The 10420-nt window shown below is 40.8% G+C and overlaps 1 protein-coding gene across 1 annotated transcript in view; it reads left to right on the top strand.

The window, feature by feature from the left end:
- Window positions 1-425: 425 nt before the first annotated feature.
- ndst1a (N-deacetylase/N-sulfotransferase (heparan glucosaminyl) 1a) overlaps window positions 426-10420 on the top strand; it is a 64854-nt gene continuing 54859 nt past the window's right edge. Inside the window, exon 1 of the mRNA XM_080416216.1 lies at window positions 426-558. The gene's annotated coding sequence lies outside the window, so the exon portion shown is untranslated. The remainder of the gene's footprint in view (window positions 559-10420) is intronic.

Genomic DNA, 10420 nt, shown 5'->3' with positions numbered 1-10420 from the left:
AAAGTAACCAGTAACTAAAGTTTTCATAGAATTGCAGTGGAGCAAAAGTACAATATTTTCCTCTGAGATGTAGTGGAGTAGAAGTAAAAGTATTGAATAGAATAGATACATAGCAAATACTGAAGAAAGTCAAAATACCTAGTGCAGTACTTGAGTACTAGTTACTTTACACCACTGAGTCTATTTATGCACTGCAGGCAGGCCTCGATCTAGTCTATACTATTAAAACCTAATAACAACAATGATCATTTGAATAACAATATGATTCTAGTGATGGTGCCTAGTCTGTCCCTGAGCCGTGGTTACGATGGGTTTTATTGCCATATTTTCAGACAAACAAACATATTGTGCTAGCGCCCCCTACTGATCCGTACAAGCCACTGTAGGCCTGTAGCTGCAGAAAGAGAGAGACGGGTCCGCCGCTGTGTGTGTGTGTGAGCGTGAGTGTGCAGCCGCGTCCAGAACGAAGAGAAAAAGCAACACGACGAAACGAATCAAGGATCCATCTGATCTGTACCAGGCTTCGTTGTCGTGTGATTTTGCACCCGTCTAGAGAAGGTTAGTGCTCTGATACGATTACGATGTTCATGTGGTTGTGGAGCTACCTCTCCGTGTCGCTCAGGCCGGGGGCTAGTGAACGTTGTCTGGCGCAGACGGTAGAGAATGCGGCCTGACTGTGACTGTGTTCTGGATCTAAATCCGATCCAGGGAGAAAGAGTTGGATCTCAGTGCGGGTTTGTGGAGAGAGCAGCTGCATGGTGGCAGATCGGATACAACACGGTTGTTGTGGAATCGGGTCTGGTGGTCCCAAGTTTTTAGTTTTCACCCCCGTTTTAACGTAACGTCTGTAACTCGTATGTATCTGTTGTTTTGTGATCTACCGTCTGGGATTCCTTTATGTGGAGAAAGCCCCGTGATGCGGGCGGATACAAAGTAAGTTGTCTTTTGTAACTTTGTAACCGCCGAGGTGTCTATTTTGCATTGTCTTAACGCAGTGGTTCTCAAACTTTTTCATGTCAAGGACCCCTAAATTGATATGTAGTTGGTCGCGGACCCCCATTTGAAAAGGTTTTGTGCCAGGGACCCCCAGAATAGAAGATTTATGTAAAAAAAAAATCAACGTTTTTCAAAAGATTCCATATCTTTTTCAAAATGTTTAAAAAATAGCAGATCTACAAGCTAGCTCGCTGTGAGCTTGTAGATTTGTTATTTTTGAATATCCAATGCATACATGGATAAAGTGGTTAAAATGATTGTGATGCTACATGAACTACTTTTTCTGGGGACCCCCTGGAACAGCCTCAAGGACCCCTGGGGGTCCCCGACCTCACTTTGAGAACCATTGGTCTAACGCTTGTGTCTAGTTTGCGTTTTAATATTTTGGCAACGTTTTACTGCAATTTGCAAACAATTGTTGTGGTCTTGTTGTCGCTGTGACGATAAGTTATGGTTCAGATACAATGGAGGACAGAAATATAGGCCGATTCTTTGGGGGAAACTCACGAAAAGCCATTAAGACTGTGTTGTCTAATCTAATAACGATCCACATGATGGTGATTGAAATGATTACCAGAGGAATGCACCGATAGATATAAGCCTACTCTTCATGTGATCAAATAGCCTACTCTTTATGTGATCAAATTAATGTGATAAACTAGTCCAGACTTAATTATCAATCAAATATGGCAGACTATATAATGAGAGTAACATATAAAACCATGTTTTATGTCACCATGTAAACATTTCTTCTGCTGGCCATCAATTTGCATCAATTTACAATTTGGATCAATTCCTGAGTGATAATCTTCTGAATACTTTATGTGATTAAATGGACTTGATCAACCCAGACTTAATTATCAATCAAATATTGCAGACAATATATAATGAGAGTAACATAAAAAACATGTTATGTCACCATGTAAACATTTCTTCTGCTGGCCATCAATTTGCATCAATTTACAATTTTCATAAATTCCTGAGTGATAATCTTCTAAATAAAACAGTTGTCTCTGAAACTGAAAAAAAAAACGTTGATTGCAGAAGATTTGGTCAGGAATCTGTGTTGTAGCTACTAGTTCCAAAATTGGAGAAAGGACAGTTGGATGCATTAGCTATACAATAGATCATAAGGCATGCATGCCCACTTGAATTGGTTAACTATATTGTTTGATGCTAGCTGTTGCGTAATGCATCAGTGATAGATTATGTTTCATATCTTATTTGTTATTCTCCATGGTGCTTTATAGAGTAAATTGGCCTCTCCACAGAGAAAGTCTAATCTATTAAATCCTATAAACATTTGACTCCCCTCAATGGGAGGAGGGAGTCCAGACCTGCCTGAAATCTACTGCCTTAGGGTGTGCATGGAGGCCTATATGAGTAAGAGATTAGTGAAAGAGAATGACTCACACACTGTGTTCTGCAAAGTGGAAATTACTTTCCTTGCATTTTTAGTCTTAGCTTCACAAAGCATTCTTGCTCTCTGCTCCCAAAACTCCTCCAGTTAAGTATCATGGGAATGTTATTTGACCGATGATGCTTCATACTGTGAACTCCCTGATAAACTGCTCTCTTGTTGTCACTGTCAGATGGGTGTTTTGGTGTTGTTTTTAGTCCCGTTGCCTTGTGAATGTAGAAAAACCCACCCTTATTTTACACCTTATTTGAAATTGGATTAAAACAAATAATAAAGAGTAGTTCACCCAAGAAATTACTTGAAGCCTTGAATTCCTGGAGATTTTCTTGTAGTCTTTGTTGCATTCCTGTGCCAATAATTTGATGACCGGGTCATCGGTGAGTAGCAGACTCTTTGAGCCGATCATCAAATTATTGGTTTAGGAATGCGACAAAAAAATAAAAAATCTCCATGAATCCAAGGCTTCATGGGGTGTGTAAATAAAAATAAGTCATTTTTGGTGGGAACTACTCCTTTTTAATGCTGTCATTTGTTTTGTCATATATTTGTCCAATGTTCCACCATACTGTGTTCTAAGTCAGATATAGTGACTGTTGCTCTGACTGTTAGCCAACAACACTGACCTAGTGCTTTAAGTTTAAGAAGGGTGTGCAGCATTGCTGCTGCCAGCCACCATTTCATTGATTGTATATCAGCATCTTTTGCTTCAATATGCCTTCAGAGTGTGACTAAGCCACAATGCAAATACATTATTTCAGGTTGGTAACATAGTATATGTACAAGCACAAAGTGATGCGCTGTGAGCTTGTATATCTGCTATTTTTGAATAGCCAACGCTAAAATCTAAAATGACACAGATGCTTTCCCGGTTTGATTCAGGACTACAGGGCATAGTAAGAGTGTTGTCACCTGCCGTTCATAGTCACGTTTATTCTGTTGTTTATCACCCCTTTTAACCGTTTAAAGGACGACTTCACAGATTTTCAACCTATCTTCATATAATTGGTCCTCACTAATACTCATGATAAAATGGTACAATTTTTTTCTCTACTTGGTCTGTGTCTCATAGGAGGGCTGTGGACAGTCCAGAAACCCGTCTACCAGTGACATCATCGTTAGGCATGATTTTTTTTTCCAACAAGATTTCACATTTCTTATTTAGATTTTTATTAACACAAGAACAATGGCTTCTTTTATTGCATTGCAACTTTCCAGGAATAGAAAGCCTGCAGTTTCTATTAGCTTGGATTCCCCATTGATGATGTCACTGGTAGACGGGACTCTGAACTGTCCACAGCCCTCCTCTGAGACACAGACCGAGTAGAAAAAAATTGTACCATTTTATCATGAGTATTAGTGAGGACCAATTATATGAAGATCGGTGAAGTCGTCCTTTAACAACTACTGCACTCAGTACACTCACTACATTATAATGGGTTTTAAGATGACATGACGTCACTATTGACCATCCCATCTCGTGTAACGTTATGCCAGGTACCTGCAGGCCGATGGGCATTGTGTTGCCCAACAACAACATGCCAGCTTGTGTATTTTTCCATGTCAGCGTCCCTTAAAGCGACACTCAGTGTGTGGGGGGCAGACCTCTCTTTTAGACTGCTGCTGGAGCTAGGCATCAATCCAATACACCAGCTCCCCCTTACCCTCTCTGCTGTGTACAGCACTGCTTTCGTGCTTTGTACTACAAATAATGTTACCCCATGGCTTTGATTCAGTGCTACACTTTATATTGGAACCTGGACTTTTGAAAAAATTGCCCGTTATTCAACAAGCAACATCCAATGCATGGTGGAAGCATTAGTTATACTTTTTGAACCACTTAAGCCCTATTTATACATCATTAATGACATGCAAAAATAGCCGCTCTACCAGCTCACAACGCATCGCATTGCGATGAACCATTTAAGCATGATAGTCATGTGTAAAATGATGATCTACAAGCTCACAGCGCGTCACATCATGCAAATTTGCCTACAATGATATGCCAGGTTGAAAGTTGCTAATGAATGGAGAAAAAAAGTAACATTACATTTTTTCATGCAAGTTATATATTACATTTGGTTTTATATTGAAACATACAAGATGCAGGCTGTACTTTTTTTATGTAGCATTTTGTCTGCGAGTCTGCATTTTGAAAGGGATTAGTTTCGTCAGTCGTCAGTGCCTTGTTCTGCCTGGAATGTTGCATTTTTGGCTCAGGACTTGATATCGGGAGTGGTATATTGGACCTGTGAGAGTGGGAGCAGAGTAAATACATTTTCAAACATCACAGCACAACCGAGTATTAGCAAATGATCTGATAGCATCTGTAATCCTCTAGAAAACCTGGAGAGTTGTTTTGAATAGCGTAACCTCCATCAGATACAGTTGGCAGCCACCGTGGGTGTCCGCATGTGTGACTAGCTGGCTGAGCTAGCAGTGTGGCTCCATGCTACAGTATGCAGGCAGATCAGATTACTGAACGATTAGCCATGGCCTCCTATCCCCGGCCCAGGGAAATGATTTTCCACTGTCATAATTCCCCAGACTGAATTACGCAGGCCAGTGACTCAGAGACACTCTATACTGTAGGCTTGGATGCTGCACTGCACAGCACAGCACGACACCACAATATTGGTCTCTGGAGGAGGGAGCCGCGAGTTTTACAATTGTCATGCTGGGAGTGGACAAAATGGACAAGTTGGTTTTTGAAGAGCAATACTGTAGAGCCAGACAGACATATCGGTCTGGCTGATATATCGGCCATTATCATATCGTATATAGGTATCCGCAGTTACAGTATGCCGCTAATCTGTCCCAATTGTTTTACAACTTTCAATCTGGCGTCTGTATTATGAAAAGTTGAAGTAACACAGTGATTTTTTTTTTGAATAGGGAAGCTTGTGTTTATTTTTGTATTCACTTTTTTGCTTGTTCGGCTAAAACATAGGTAATTGGTGGTCTAGGACTCTCCAAAATCGGAATCGGCTTCGGACTCAAAAATCTGGCATCAGTCATACTGTACATTGAAAATTAAATTGATGTTGCCCGATCAGTACGATCACCGCTAGATAATGTGGCCCTACTTCACGTCGGGTTGGACCATGAGGATGGGTTCAGTTCAGTAGGCAGTTTAACCCCAGGCTGTGTCCTTGTTGGATGTTGGCATAAAACTTCACAGAATAGCCTTGAAACCCTACACTGCTCCATGCATCGTCGTTTTTTCTTTTCCGATGGACATCAAAAATGTAAGCGCATGTCACAGGAGGCGTTCAAGTGGTGTGATTCAAGCAGGCCTCCGGTGGAATTTGGCTCAATGGAAAGTTAGACGGGTAGAGGGGTGGGGGTGGGGGGGGGGGGGGGTGCGAGGCGAGGCAGCAGAGGTAGGCCTACGTTTCCAAGGTGCTTACCCCCCGAGGCAGGAATCCGATACATTCCAGAGGCTCCTGTATCCAGACGAATAATGGAGACCAGGGTGTAGCGTTTCATCAGATGACACATGATTGGAGCATAAGTGCTGGGAAAGTGAGAGCAATGTCGTGGGCTCTCAGAGGTAACTAGCTCTGGTTGCCTGAGGGATAGGCAAGTATGCCACATGAGCAGTACAGGTTATTGTCCCCCACTGTGGGGTGGTGGCGGAGGGAAGGTGAGGATGGGGGGGGGGGTAATGGATTATTTGCCATTGGTTGGTCACGCTGTAGTATTATCTACCACTAGCCTGGGCGATGAACCTTTTGGAGGTAACAGGAGAAGAGATGTAGCCTGTGTGTGCAGTGTTGGGGGAGTAGATCGATAAATGGCTATAATAGTTATGAGGGGATGATATGGGGCGGTTCATGTAGCATAAATAACATAAAAGTCATTATAAATACTTAACCAGTGATGATCAACTAATTTCAATACAACTCTTATCTAATCTTCAGAGTTTGGCTTGTGGATGTACCAATGTAGTTTCATTTTCATCACTGGGAGAGCCTACTTGGCCATTAAACCTTCCCCGTTGTTAGCAGAGCACACACATATGGTGAATACCTGTGCACATTCTAACCATAACCACACCAAACCTATGCCTAAACCTCACTAGTACTTAAATCACATATGTCCTAGACATGGCAATCCCTGCACCAGCTGTGTCCCTTTAGTATCTACCCTGTTAATCTTCGTTTATGATGTTGTTTATGCTGTAATTGGTCTACTGTATTGAGGGGACATACAGGGCTTACGCCTACATGGCAAACTTTGTCCATCCTGAACAACTTTCATTTACTCCACCTTAAACAATCAATATGTTTCTACCTGGAAATATTTCAGAAATAGGCAATGTAGTTGCTGAATCTTGAATCATATTTGTTCTGCATTGTCTATAGTTTGACAGTTTGATCTGACTTTGGTGAGCCATTTGAGTCGCAGGAAAAATACAAGGGTAACATGAGAAACCTCTTTTGACTCCGCTTAATCCTGGCTTGGTGGCGGTGGCTCAGGAGCGGGTAGAGCGGCAGCTTTGGAAAGGTTTCCGGTTTGATCCCGGGCTCCTCTTGGCTTTGTGTCGAAGTGTCATTGAGCAAGACACTGAACACCAACTGCTCCCCAGGCACTGTTCAGTAGCCTGGGTGACCAATCAGAGCCCACTATTCAATGTGGTTAATGTTTTGCTGGGACGTTTGAATCTGTATGTAAACCGCCCCTTGGAAATGAATCTTTCCACTCCGAATATCTACGCAGTGATATTAGTCTGGCCATGCCAGGCTAACTGTTCAGTAGTTTCCCACTGCTCCCCAATAGTTGGGATGGGTTAAATGCAGAAGACAAATTCCATGTAAATTATTTGGCTACCCCAACAACTAAAGGGGACACATTCATTATTTTATAATTATAAAATTATTATTTATTTATTGTATTATCATTATTATAATTTAACGCACACATCATTTAAAAAACGTTGATCCTTTGTATTATTAATACCATAAACTAATTGTCACCCACCCACATGATGGCTTTGGAGGACACACACACACAAATTAAGCTTGTAGATTTTAAGCTACACAATCTACAAGTATCTCTTAATTGTAGGGGTGTAATAATTCATCGATTTATCAATTCAGCGGGCAGTGATCCAGTGTAATCAATGCAAAACTGAAATTCTGATTTAGATCAATTGGAGCTTGTCGATGCAGACCTTCCTTTAAGTGCACATGGTGTTTCATTGGGTAATACATTAGGTGGCCATCTCAGTTTGTTGCTTTGTGGGTGGTGACAGCTTAGAGAAAAAACTGCAGGGAAAAAGAAGTACCTTGCCGAAAACAAAAACAGTGTTTCAACTTTTCTTGCTGCTGTTTTTATCCATTTGGTTTTCATTTGACATGATTTCACCAACTCTGAAGCAAAATAATTGCATCGGCCCCCTCATTATGGTATTGTGTAAAAGAAAATTGTGATATCTGCAAATGTTGAATTATCTGAAGTGATGAAGCTTATTTTTTGTGTAGTTGAAGCTTTATTTTTGCCTAGTTAATTGTGTAGCCTATTAGATTTTTTTTTTTGCTGAGAAGTAATTTGGTTCAATCGTTCTTGTTGGTTGTTGTAAAGTATAAAAGTGGTTAGTTACTTGCTTAGAGTGGTTAGTTGGACTTGGATATATACCGGTATTCTATTTTCTTCCATGCCCTGAGTTGGCACCTATTTGTTGTGGCAGTTGCATTTAAAGTGAATGACACTGACATGTCTGTTGTGAGGAATTATCAAAGTCATCAAAGCTAGTTTCCCAACATTGTTGGCATGTTCTGGCAAGACACTGGCTTCTAGGCCTGTGTGAGATTACTGCGCCTATTCATGGAGCGTTAATATTTTCAGGATTATAAAATGTCCAAAATACAATAACTTACACTGGCAGCTGGAATTACTCCTCTGCTGCACAGTACATTAATTTAACAGTATATTAACCAGGCATGCTAGTTTAGTTGTAAGTCCCAGTACTCTGTATGTTACTCAGGCTTGTCAACTGAGGGCTATTTATACTGTTTATGCAGGAAAATACCCTGTTTTTATTTAGCGGTTAGAAAACACGCTCCTGGATGTTAATGGACTTCACCTCAGCCTTTGTGGACCCTTGGGGCACAGCCTGCTCATCCACTCTGCATGGGAGCTCTACATGTTGGTCTGATAATGAAGCCATTTTCAGAGACTGAGAGATGCAGTAATGGGGAATACACCAACACTTCAGTTAGATATCCTAACCCTGCCCTCATCATAAGTGCTATCAGTTACCAAGAGATTGAAGATTCAAGAGATTTATTTGTCACGCTCATACAAGTATGTGTGTGATATGTTGGTGGGGCATGCTTCGCCACGCCGTGCTAACTAAGCAGGGTCAAGGAGAGAAAATAGCACAACTTTAAATGACGGCAATACCGTAGAGGGAGAGTGCACATTACCGTAGTTAAATAACATGTATAAACATATTTAGTTTATTTACTGAAAGAGTATGGTCTACCTGCTCTAAAAGAAAAGTGCCCTTAAGATTACTTTTGTTTTCATTTGGTGCTTTATCAAATGAAACTGACTTGACTTTCATGGGGGTGGGCAATGGTAGGGGAAAACAATGAGATGGTTGTGTTTTTTTTCCTGACTCAGTGTGTGTACAGTATGTGTGTGGGTGGGTGTGGTGAGTGTCTGTGGTGCACACACGGCATTCTGAATACCTGTTAATCAGATTCCTTTGTCTGAAAAGAGATGAGTTATTATTAGCAACGTAAAGGCTGTTTTCAATTTCAATAGGAACAGTTGCAGTGCATGTGAATACAGTGTCAGTCCAAACATGTATAATTCCATTGTCTGGCAAAGAAATGTATGCCACTGTTGAGTGTAAATGTGTGTAAATTGTGGAACATAAGACTGATCTTGGTGTGTGTGTGGGAGGGGGGGGGGGGTACATGGCATGCCTCCTAAGGCGTTTAGTTGTTGGTGCTGAAAGTGTGAGCACATGGACATGGCGTGGAGAGAGGGGGCTGTCTGTTTATCCAGTTGTCTTGCTGTAATGGTGATACCAACCAAATGCTCATACCTTAGTGCGCACACCCACAGTGCACACAGCACACCAGCATGCACACATTAATTGGCTCTCAAGATCAGTCATGCTGGGCCTGTGATAGAGTATAGCCTCATGCTGTGTGGCATTATATAGGATATTGACTGGTAGGGTAAATGCTAACCTCGTTCCCAGGCTTTCTTGTGAAGGAGAAAGACCCCTGTGATACCCGTGTCCAAGGGAAGGAGCCTCTGGCATACTCCGATTGGTCTGTTGGGTTGTCAGTCCGAAAAACAGGAAGTGCAAAGATTATACTTGATAGGTTTTACAAAGTTGTGCTATTGCTTAATTGAATAATATTGCCTCTAATAGTTCTATATATATATATATATATATATATATATATATATATATATATATATATATATATATATATATATATATATATATATATATATATATATATATATATATATATATATATATATATATTTGTTTTTTTTTGCCAATGTTAACTACTTGGTGTTTCCCTGGGGAATGTAAACACTGGACCGTGAGGAGAAATGGTTATCTTACAACTTTGGGACCTTGTTCAGGGCAAGGTACTAAATGTCTGATAACTGGACCATTCGGGTTCTGACTACGCAATATATATTTTTTAGAGCACAATTAAACTTTAGTAGAGGTTTCGGTGGTGAAGTTGCATACCTTGCCATGTTGTCCATCCAAATATCGGCGAGATATCTTCACTAGTTGTAGATAAAAAATTGATGATCAAATACATATCTTCCCACTCACTTACACTGAATGGTGAAGCAGGTCTCAAAGTCAGCCTTATTTTTTTAGCACAAACTAATGTGAACAAACTAAAGCTGCCAATGTATGAAATTACAAAACCCAGTTCTGAGTTTTCCCTCCGTTTCCCTCTGTTGTTAACAAGAACAGGTTCTTGACTAATGACAATGTGACTCTTGTACTGGTGT

This window comes from Gymnoscopelus braueri (genome assembly GCF_963280865.1).
Source record: "Gymnoscopelus braueri genome assembly, chromosome: 20".
In the NCBI taxonomy this organism is placed as follows: domain Eukaryota; kingdom Metazoa; phylum Chordata; class Actinopteri; order Myctophiformes; family Myctophidae; genus Gymnoscopelus; species Gymnoscopelus braueri.
Note: the sequence above shows the minus strand (reverse complement) of the source record. Positions and strands in the feature narration are given on the sequence as shown.